Source organism: Chiloscyllium plagiosum, chromosome 28, assembly GCF_004010195.1.
Source record: "Chiloscyllium plagiosum isolate BGI_BamShark_2017 chromosome 28, ASM401019v2, whole genome shotgun sequence".
Classification (NCBI taxonomy): domain Eukaryota; kingdom Metazoa; phylum Chordata; class Chondrichthyes; order Orectolobiformes; family Hemiscylliidae; genus Chiloscyllium; species Chiloscyllium plagiosum.
Window position 1 is genome coordinate 23,491,297 of NC_057737.1, and position 12,227 is coordinate 23,503,523.

The 12,227-nt window shown below is 41.1% G+C and overlaps 1 protein-coding gene across 3 annotated transcripts in view; it reads right to left on the reverse strand.

Annotated features, from left to right (window-relative positions):
- Positions 1-12,227, reverse strand: part of pitpnm3 (PITPNM family member 3) — a 658,838-nt gene that overhangs the window by 62,800 nt on the left and 583,811 nt on the right. The window lies entirely within an intron of this gene.

A 12,227-nucleotide genomic window follows, 5' to 3' on the forward strand; every position in this document is an offset into this window, starting at 1 on the left:
TCTCAGTCAAATCTCTCGAACTCAGCACCGCCTTCCTAACCTGCAATCGTCTTCCTGACCTCTCCGCTCCCACCCCCACTACGGCCTATCACCCTCATCTTGACCTCCCTCCACCTATTGCAATTCCAATGCCCCTCCCCCAAGTCCCTCCTCCCTACCTTTTATCTTAGCCTGCTGGACACACTTTCCTCATTCCTGAAGAAGGGCTTATGCCAGAAACGTCGATTCTCCTGTTCCTTGGATGCTGCCTGACCTGCTGCGCTTTTCCAGCAACACATTTTCAACTCTTTATCTTGGATGGTGTCAAGCTTGTGGAGTGTTGTTGGAGCTGCACTCATCCAGGCAAATGGGGAGTATTCCATCACACTCCTGACTTGTGGGTTGTAGAAGGTGGACTGGCTTTGGGGAACTACAGGGTGAGTTACTCGTTCCAGTATTCCCAGCTTCTGAACAGCTCCTGCAGTCACAATATTTTTACAACTAGGAGAAAGCGAGGACTGCAGATGCTGGAGATCAGAGTTGAAAAATGTGTTGCTGGAAAAGCGCAGCAGGTCAGGCAGCATCCGAGGAGCAGGAGAATCGATGCTTCGGGCATAAGAAGGGCTTATGCCCGAAACGTCGATTCTCCTGCTCCTTGGATGCTTCCTGACCTGCTGCACTTTTCCAGCAACACATTTTTCAGCATTTTTACAACTAGTCTAGTTCAGCTTCTGGTCAATGGTAACCCCCAGGATTTTGATAGTGAGGAATTCAGTGATGATAAGACCATTGAATATTATGGGATATTCATTAGATTCTTTCCGATTGGAAAAAGCCACTGCCTGACACTTGTGTGATACAAATGTTACTTGCCACTTGTTGGTCCAAGGCTAAATACTGTCCAGGTCCTGCTGCATTTGGACACGGACTGCTTCAGTATCTGAGGAGTTGTGAAAGGTACTGAACAGTGTACAATTATCAGCGAATGTCCCCATTTCTGACCTTATACTGGAGGGAAAGAAAGCTGTTATCAAAGTGATTTTACTAGCTAAACACAAAAACATTTACAAGGAAGAGGTGACTACATCTTCCAGTGTAAAAGGTGCTCTTACAGGAGTGTGAGTTGGTGACCAAACATTAGACTGTTGTAACTCTGTAACCCACCCACACTCCTGAAAGCCCAACTCAAAGGGTTGGATTGATGTGGGTCCTTTGAATTTTCATTGTTCCATCATTGAAAGCATTGACTTAGCTATCTAAGCCAAATAAGCTTTGAATTTTGTTCCTAACCTTTAAGACTATTTGACCTTTCCTCCTTTAAGATGCTCTGTATTACTCATTCTTTATCTGGTCCTATTATATCTTTTAGTTCACGTTAAATGTTGCTTGATTAACATTCCTGCAAAGTACCTTTGGATATTACATTATGTCCAAGGCACTATCTCAATGCAAGTCAATGTTGTTCCATGAACTACTTTGCAGCAGAAGCCAATCCTTTCCCGAGTCTATTGCCAGCAACATTGCAGTATTTGTCACGAGGTGGCTCGGATTTGATCACATTCTGACAGGATATGAAACTGTAACACATATGCTTATTCATTCTAAATTTCCCCATGCAGTAAAATGTACCATGTGCACTTTTCAGTCAACTTCTGTCTCTTCTTTCAACCTCTAACACGCTGAGGTGGTGTACTTTGTCAGGTATCGCACAAACAGTAAAACCTACAAAGCATGGAAGTGGAACTGAGTTCGGAATAATGAAGATCTGTTTGTGGTTCTACTGCTTCTAATTTCCAGCATAAATGTCAGTATTGGCATGTGTCCAATGATTTTTTGTTTTGCTTTTCCATCAAGAATTAATATCCCAAACTATTTTCCATCATCTGCATTGTAAAATGACACCAGTTTCAGTTTCCTTATAATGGACTTGATTCTGTGCTTTAAAACTATTCTGCATGCTTCGAGCTGTCGTCTTTAGCATCTTTTCCAGTTTGTTCACCTTTCTCTGAGTCTATACTCAGGCTTATCCAATCAAGCATAACAACCAGCAACAGCAAACAGGCTTACATAATCAAATACTGAAATATTGAACTCGAAAGTCTGCTTCCTAACTATTTTTAACTGCTCGACAGCAGTAGGAAGCAGAATAGCCAATAACAAAAATGGCTTTGGATGTATTCTTGTCCCTCTTGGATGAAAGAGTTCATGAACCCATGTTCTCTTACAGGCAATCTTATCTGAAATCATCGGCAAGATGAAGCACAGGATCTGACGCCAGAACAAATTAGACCCGGATAATCGTTTTCCAATTTTGACAGTGCCTTTCAGTCTTTTCTACCAATTGTGAAGAGGCAATTACTTGCTCTCATCAAATGTACCCACTTTCTTTATTGGACTTTCTTACTGAATAACTTGAAATGGAATAAACAGAAATGTTCGCCACAGAACTTGAAGTTTTTCATGTAGAAGATGGAGGTTTGATTTTTCTTATTGTAATCGTCTCGATGTATTATTCTTTCAAGTCAATGCTTGTCTATCTTCTCAGATGATATGAATTAAATATCTTCTGTTCACACACTCACTACTGAGATCCTATTCACCCATTTTCCTCCCTTCATTTCTTTCAATAACTTCTCCTTTTCATTCAGTTTCAGCTTAACAGACAAGGTTGACTCGTCTTCACCACCTATTTCATAGAATCACAGTATCCTTACAGTGCAGAAAGAGGCCATTCATCCCGTCGAGTCCACACCAGCCCTCTGAAGAGCACCTGACACAATCCCACCTCATCCCTGTTACACTGTATTTCCCATGGCCAACCCACTCCTCTCTGGACACTATGGGCAATTTAACATGGCCAATCCACCTAATCTACGTGTCTTTGGGCTGTGGGAGGAAACCAGAGCAGAATGTACAAACTCCACACGGGCAGGCACCCAAGGCGGGAATCGAACCAGCGTCTCTGGCACTGAGAGGCAACAATGCTAACCACTGAGCCACTCTGGCACTAATAACTTAATTTCTTATAATTCTGTGTGTGAAGAGTAGACTAACTTTGTGTTATTAAGTCATATGTTTCTCATCCTTGCTTCTAACTTAGTAGCAGATGGAAAAATATTTTTCACTGCTTACTCTCTCAAGCTTTTCAGGAGTTTGATCCCTCTTTAACTTTCTTTATTCATTTCTCCTCCTAATTTCTTATTCCTGGTACTGTTTTAGTGAAGCCCAATTGAAGCTTTCCCATAGCTCTGACAGTATTTGGCACTGAAAAATATTTTTAAGTTTGTGTCCAAGCATATACAGCCAGCAACCATGGAGTATCGCAGATACAGTACAGAGCACTGACGTTGGCAAGATAACGATTCATGCAGTGAATTCTGCAGAGTTCCTCATCGTCAATCAACTACAAGTATCAAGTCACAGAATAACCACACCATGCTTTAAATCTGTTGCGCTTGAGTCACATCTTGTTACAAGCTGCATGATCCGAAGTACACGCAGAGACTGATTTTAACACAGCTCACTTGCACGAACTGGTTGAGCAGTCATTTAGAATTGGCAGGGCAGATAAGCTATTGATGTGTGGCACCAATTGCTCTTCTAAGCTGGCAGTAAAGGCATTCCTGCAGTTAACCAAATATGCCATGAAAGACCCAATGACAGATCTTTGAAACACAAGAACGCTTTCAACCTGCGACTCCAGACCCACTGTGATGTGGTTGAACTGCCCTCGGAGTGAATCAGAATGGGCAATAACTGCTGACCCAGCCAGCAACACCCATATCCCAGAAATAAAAGAACAACCATGGCTTTGGCAGCTAAGTGTTTTCCACCAGCAAAAGGAAACACAAAGATGAGGCCATTTAAGCCAAGTAGGCCTTTCCCCTGTGGGGTTCGGAGGAGCCCCATGCGGTCACCTAACGTTTGTTTCTGATTACTTTTCCTTTGGTGCTGGCCAGCAGTCTCCTGCTGCCTTAATGTTCACATGTTGCTATTTACTGCACATCTCCATCAACCATGTGTAAATGAAGGTCAATAGGTAAAGGCTTTTACACCTCATGTTGCTAAGCTTTCAGGAGGGGGTGTGGGGCTATGTGCTAGGATTTAAGCAACCTTTGCCCAACTTTCATTCCCAATTACAATACGTTCACAGTACGTATTGTGTTATTATATCAGTGATATGTCATATGTGTTTTTACAACAGCAAAAGTTGCCCTGACGTGTCAATTCCATTGATATATTTCCCTCAAGTAAACACAGCAAACTGGTTATATACACCTGTCTTAAGAATGCACTTAAGTATAATTCACTACTCTGAAATTTGCTCAGAAATCAGAGTTGGCAGAAGTTAAAAAACATCATTTAGCATTGTGTGGCTGGCTGGATTACCTAAGGCATAACAATGGATGGCAGTGCCTGCTGCTAAACCCTTCCAAATGTCTCAACAAATTTGTAAGCTTAAGTATAAGGTTCGATACAGTTGTTATATTCTAACGCACAATGTAAATCATTTGTTTCTTTTTTCTCTCTCTCACTGACCAAAGTCAGGGATGTCAATATTGGGTAGTGGAATATTTTTTCACTTTTTGCACCAAGTGATCATCCAACCCTCCCAAGTCAGCAATAGTACAGCAGAACCATAGACTGACAACTCCCACGGTCTCTCCAAGAATGTGTTTAACCTTGCCTTCTGAAAAAACACTCCTGCATCTCTGCTGACTTAGGCTCGGCCTACTTGGTTCTTCATATTAGTTTCTCAACATTTCTGCATTGTACACATTTCACACATTTATTGGCTTTCTACACTTCTTTTTTGTTTCTGGAGCTTCTTCCAACCAACACCACTGAAAACAGACTGGCCATTATCGTCAAAAAAATAGAAAATGCTTGAGAAATTCAGCAGGTCTGGCAGCATCTATGGAGAGAGAAACAGAAATAATGTTTCAAGTCTAAAGATTATTCTTCTATAGGGCCACTCCTCAGTCTCCTGTTTTCCAGGAAAAAAGGTCTCAGCCTATTCAGCCTCCCCTTATAATTCAAACCTTCCTGTCTTGGTAACATCCTTGTCAATCTTTTTGCACCCTTTCCAATTTAATACATAGTACTCTAAATGTGGCCTTGCCAATGTCTTGTAGTCATAACATAATGTCCCAAATCCTATACTCAATGCTCTGACTGATGAAGGCAAGTGTGCCAATTACTTTTTTCACCACACCATCAACCTGTGATGCCACTTTCAATGAACTAAGTACCTGCACCCCTAGGTCTCTCTGTTTGATAACACTCCCCAAGTCCCTACCATTAACTGTATAATCCTGCCCTAGTTAGTCTTACCAAAATGCAGCCCCTCACATGTAACTGCATTAAACTCCACTGCCATTCATCAGCCAACTGGCTCAGTTAATAAGGTCCCATTTACTCTTAGATAACCTTTTTCACTGTCCAGAGCTGAAAATGTGTTGCTGGAAAAGCGCAGCAGGTCAGGCAGCATCCAATGAACAGGAGAATCGACGTGTCGGGCATAAGCCCTTCTTCAGGAATCCTTTTTCACTGTCCACTATGCCACCAATTATGGTGTCATCTGCACACTTACTAACCATGCCTCCTACATTGTCATCCAAATCTTTACATAAATGATAAACAGCAGTGGACCCAGCACTGATGTATGTGGCACACCACTGCTTACAGGCCTCCAGTCAGAACCGCAACTTTCTACAACCACCCTCCGTTTCCTATTGTCAAGCCAATAATTTTGTATCCAATTGGCTAGCTCTCCCTGAATCATTTGTGCTCTAACCTTCCAGCCAGTCTACCATCCAGGACCTTGTCGTAGCCTTGCTGAAGTCCATGTAGAAAATGTCAGCCACTCTGCCTTTATGTATCTTCTCGGTCACCTCCTCAAAAAACTCAATCAAATTTGTTGAAGCTGGGAGAATTGAGAATGTTAAAACTGCGATTTACAATTTTTCTATAAGTAAAGAGATTAATGATGACAGCTCAAGGCATTAAATGAAGTTAAAACACAATGAGTCTGGGTCAAACTGAATGGCAGAAAAGCACATGGGGTTGTATGTTCTTCTCCAGTTCTTATGAATGTTTGCTCTGACCTCATCTTCTTAGCCAGAGTGAGTTTCCAGCATCAATTGTCCTTCCAGATGGCAGCTGGCTCCAAGTACAGATATCATAGTTAGGCTAGCTTGCCTCGCCAACAGTGGCTCTTGGGTACGTTCCAGAAGGCGAGGGTTGGTGTGGGCAACATGTGCCCCTGCCCTGCCTTGCCCTGCCCATTGGGTACAAGCTTTGCTCAGGGCGACCCTCAACACATTTGGCTCCAGAATTCAGTATGTGAGTGGCGTAATGATTGTTTGACACTTCTGCCTGGAATGCTTAGACATACCACAATGAATATAGGAAAGGCATCAACAGATTCGGCATAGATCTTCCCATTGCTAAGTTTTGCAAATGTCTTATAGCCTAAAAATGAGCACAAGGTACATCAATTTGTACCGCAATGTTCCTTCTGGAAACAAAAAGCCAGAACTACAATAGAAAGGACCTTCTGTTCTCAAACAATTTGCGAGAGATAGAGACAATGTCTATCACACAATTTGAACTGCAAACTTCAATTTGATGTATCAGTAAAAAAGATAGAACTCAGTGTGAAGCACGCATTTCACAGGGATAGTCCAAATGATTAAAAGATATTAAAAATGTGAAGACTATTAAAGTCGTTTGATAAGACAGTCTACCTTGAAAAGCACTAGAGATTACTTCCAAGGAACCCGAGGCAAATATAGGAAGGAAAGAAAACAAACAAAACACAGGAAGAACAGTGAATGGCAGTATAATTCACAAACCCCGATTACTGGAGGCACATTCACCTGTCTCTTGTACAACTTGGCTCGTAAATTCATTGTTATGAGCAAGTAAACAATGTAGCAGGAACACACATTCACAATTGGGAATTAATAACTGAAAACAAATAAAACCTGCACAGAATGTGTGAAATCAAAACAACAAATCAAGGAATTCAATAAAATCCAACACTGCCTCAAGAGAAACCCAGTAATGATGGCTCCAGATATAGGGCAAAGACTTCAGATAGGCAATTCTTCAATCGTAAGTCACAAAGTTCAACATAGTGTTGCAAAACTACTGCAATCAAACACATTATACTAATTAATATAAATGGGATTGCCTAAAACACAGAACCGAAAGACACAAAAATAATTGACCAGCCTGAGCGAAGCAACAGAACTTGGAATTATTTAGAGAAAATGCTAGGAAACAATCAGCAGGTCAGGATTATCCTTCAACAGACGAATAATTGACTCGATGTTACTGACGTCACAGGTGCTGTCCAACCTGCTGTGTATTTCCAACAATTTAAGCTTTTATTTCAGATTTGCACTTCTGTTATAAAGAAGTTAAAGCTCAGCTCTATCTCACCAGCACCTTTCCTGGTGGTTCCTCTGCCGCTAAACTATCAAACTGCGTATCAAATATCCAGTACATGATGAACAGAAACCTCCTCCAATTAAATATTGGAAAATCAGGAATTTGTTATTTAGGTCCCTTATATAAACTCCATTCTTGAGCTACTGACTTCATCTCTCTTCATGCTAACCGCTTGAGACTGAACCAGACGCTTTGCAAACTTGGCATCTTTTGGTTTGAACTCACGGTGCGTTTCTAACCCCCATGTCATTGGTAAGACTGTGAAATTCCATCTCCGTAATGCCATCTGACTCCACACTACCTTCGCTCACTTGCTGCTAAAACATACCTATATTTTTGTTACTCTATTACTCCAAGGCAGTCCTCATTCTTCACTGACATCCTCACTTGTATCTGTCATAAACATGAGGTCATCCAAAACTCTGCTGCCATGACCCAAATTATGCAGAGTCCTATTTATCCATCAATCCTGTAACTGTTAAGCTACACTGGCTCCAATCTAGTATTGCCTTGACTTGAAAGTTCTTATTTTTGTTTTCAAATCCCTTCATGGCCTCGTTGCTCTCTCTCTCTCTCTCTGCAATCTCCTTCAGTTGATAACCCTCTGAGGTACGTACAATCCTCCAATTCTGGCATCTTGAGCAGCATCATTTACAATTGGTTGTCATCCCTTCAACTGGTAGGCCCTAACTCCTGGAATTTGTTCCCTAAAGCTCTCCCTGCCTCTACTTAACTTGCTTTCTTTAACAGGGCAATTTGTAATGGGGAACAAAAAACAGGTTGACCAACTAAATACATAGTTGGTTCTGTGTTCACAAAGTAAGATGCAAATAACATACCAGAAATATTTGCAAACGCATGGGTTAGTGAGAGGAAGGAACTGAAGGAAATCAGCATTAGTAGGGAAATTGTGTTGGGAAATTAATGGGATTGAAGACTGGGGAAATCCCCAGGACCTAATCATTTACATCCCAGAATACTTGAGGAAGTGGATGTAGAAACAGTGAGTGCATTGGCAGTCATCCTCCACTTCTATTTAAAAAGGGAAGAAGTGAGAAAACTGGAAATTATAGATTAGTCAGCCTGACGTTGGTAGTGGGGAAAATGTTTGAGTCCATTATAAAAGATTTAATAGCTGAGCACTTGGAAAACAATGGTTGGATTGAGCAGAGTCAGCATGGATTTACAAATTGACAAATCTACTGGAACTCTTCAAGACGTGACTCAGTGTTGATGTGGGTGAGCCAGTGGACATGGTTTATTTGGACTTTCAGAAAACTTTCGACACAGACCCACATTAAGAGATTGGTGTGTAAAATTAAAGCACATGAAATTGGGGTTATGAGTTGAGATGGATAAAAGTATTGATTGGAAGACAGAAAACAAGGCAGGCAATGGACTAATATATACATAAAATATTTATATTTACGATTTAGATTAGGAAACTAAATGTAACATCTCCAAATTTGCAGTTGTCACAAAATTGGGTGGGAAGATGAGCTGTGGCGAGGATGCAGAGATGTTGCAATGTGGTTTGGACAAGCTGCGTGAGGGGGCAAATGCATGGCAGACACAGTATAATATGGATAAATCTGAGATTATCAGATTTTGGTAGCAAAACAGGAAGGCAGATTATTATTTGAGTGGCTGTAAATTGAGAGACGGGAATTTGCAATGGGACCTGGGTGTTTTCGTACAACAGTCATTGAATGAAAGCACACAGGTGCAATGGGCGGTAAACTGTATTGGCCTTTATGGTGAGAGGATTCACATACATGGAGCAGGGTTGTCTTGCAGCAATTATACAAGGCGTTGTTGAGACTACTTCTGGAATATTGTGTAGTTTTGGTCTCCTTTTCTGAGAAAAGATATTCTTAATATAGAGACAGTACAGTGAAGGTTTACCAAGGGGGTTCCTGGGATGGTAGGACTGATGCATGAGGAGAGTTTGAGTCAGTTAGGATCATATATAGCATTATATTAGGAGTTCAGAAGAATGAAGGGAACCCTATAAAATTCCGACAGGACAGATGCAGGAAGGATGTTCCAGACAACATGGGAGTCCAGAACTAGTTGTCTCATTCTAAGGACTAATTAGGACTGAGATGCAGAGAAATTTCTTCACCTAGAGAGTGGTAATAGGTGGAATTTGCTGACACGGAAAGTAATTGAGGCCAAAACATTGCATGATTTAAAGATGGACTTTCAAAATGAAAGTAGCACTTGAAGCTAAAAGGATCAAAAGGTAGGAGCAGGTAAAAATGAGAACAGGCTATTAAGGTGGAACATTGTCCAAGAACACAATGAATGATGGAGCAATCACAAAGGGTGAAATGGCCTACACCCGCTCCTATTTTCTATGGTTTTATATTTAAAATTCTTCGTGACCAAGCTTTTGGCTAACTGTGCCAGCTCAGTTTTTAACCTTTAGTGTATAACGGTCCTGTGAGGTTCATTGGGATGTTTCATTCTATTAAAGGTGGCAAGTGAATACAAGTTGTTGTTGTTTTCTTATTCTATATGTCAGCTTTTCTGAACATGCACTCCCAGTGTACACTTTTACACAGATGGCTTACAAACAAAGCATTCAGGTTTTGTCTCCAACAGGTTCGTTCCATGACTTCTGAGGGCAAATTGCAAGACCTACATTTTCATTCCATAATCACCTTACTCAGCGCTAAAGATTAGCAATACAAACGGCATGGACAATGAAACATGGACAGTCAGGTGACTGACTGTGTGGAGTTTGCACATTCTCCCCATGTCTGCGTGGGTTTCCTCCGGGTGCTCCGGTTTCCTGCCACAGTCCAAAAATGTGCAGGTTAGGTGAATTGGCCATGCTAAATTGCCCATAGTGTTAGGTGAAGGGGTAAATGGGTCTGGGTGGGTTGTGCTTCGGCGGGTCGGTGTGGACCTGTTGGGCCGAAGGACCTGTTTCCACACTGTAAGCAATCTAATCTAAAAAAAAAGTAATGAGGCTAATTTTCTGGTCCCATATGAGATATTGAACAGTAAACTTTCTGCCCACTAATAATGCTGAAAACTAATCTTGTGGAATCGTCTGATGTCACATCAGTACTATAAGCATTCATGATGCCCGACACAGTTTTGACTCATAGCGGGTGGTGCCTGCTGTATACCACTACTGTCTGCCTCTTGAAGGAGCATCGTGGGTTTTTCGTTGATTGCAAGAAATCAGTGGCCTACAAGAGATAACTGGAGAAAGTGAGAGGGCTGAGAGGAAGTGTAGCCACTTCACTTCAGCAATCTACCAGCAGGATTAGGAGTAGGAATAGGAGTTGAGACTCCTCCCAAACTAACTGTGTGCACTTTACAGGACAGGATGACATGTAAGCGTCAACTCTATCTTCTACAGAAGAAAGAATCCACTGTGTAAGCTTTCTTGGTACACAGCATCTACAAACTGAACTGAGGTTTTAGCAACATCTAAGCTTTTAAAATCAAGCAGCTGCATGCTGACTAAGGCCACATGGAAAGCACTTGGTAAGCAAATAGGCCGTGAAAATTTCGATTGCGAAATATTGATTTGAAGAGTGTTAACTGCCGTTCATGATCTCCGCTCTTATCTTTCTGCCTGTAAGTGATATGCTTTGGCTTATCCACCTCTTAATCACATAGATAATGCACAGTATGCATTGAAGCAACAATACAATCCACTCCTAGCTGTGGGACAAGGAAGATTTGGTATCATTTTGTGAGGTCTCCTTTTCAGTGGTTATGAAATGATTGGAGTCTACTCGAATATCCACTGGAACCCAGACTACTAGAATAATGTTAAGGCAACAGTTTAATAACAGGTAATTTTACACAACAATACATGAATTCAATTTGGCAAGGCAGCACTTAATATTACAATAGCTTGTTTCTATGTTTCCTTCACTACTGAAAAAATAAGCCTGTTTTCTTACACAGATTTGTACTGTGATATCATTCCATGTGTGTAACTATAGAGAGTTGTGAGTTTTGGTAAGGAAATGAATTGGAAGCAATGCTTTACATCATTCCTATTATACGTGCTTCCAAGGAAAGCTAGCTAAGTAAATCTGAGGGAAAAGGAGCAAAGATTGCTGGGACAAGATAAAGAAAAGTCAGAAGAGACTAGTGTGAAGTCTAAATGCTTCTACTGAGTCACCTTTTTCATTGTTTTAGATTCTATGTCATGTATGCAATGCTGATTTTCCAAGCCATTTTCTTGGAAGTTTCTGTCAGTGTTGGTTTGCTTTTTCCTTCCACTTCAAGGATAGCACAAGGATGCAGGTCCCAAGTCTATTGTGATGTGATTTTTGTACAGTTTTTCATGCAATTTATTTTAAGTTTGAGTTTTTTTTTGTTTTTGAGTTATGAACAGTTTCAGTGTGTCTGAAATTAATAATTAACTTGTAAGTATTTGTATAGATACAGCGGTTTATTTTAAAATGGCTTTTGAGGACAAGCCTTTTTTGTGCATCACTGGTAGATTTTTTGTTGTACCTTAGATTGCTATGCAATCCAGCCAAATAAATATGAGGCTTCAAGATTTGTTAGAGATTTAAGGTTTGATTAGATTCCCTACAGTGTGGAAATAGGCCCTTCAGCCCAACAAGTCCACACCAACCCTCCGGAGAATAACCCACTCAGACCCATTTCCCTCTGACTAATGCACCTAACAACATGATTTTCGCTTCCCAGGCCCCCAACACCTTATCTTCACCATGGGCATCCAGTCCCTATACACCTCCATCCCCCATCACAAAGGCCTCAAAGTCCTCCGCTTCTTCCTTTCCCGCCGA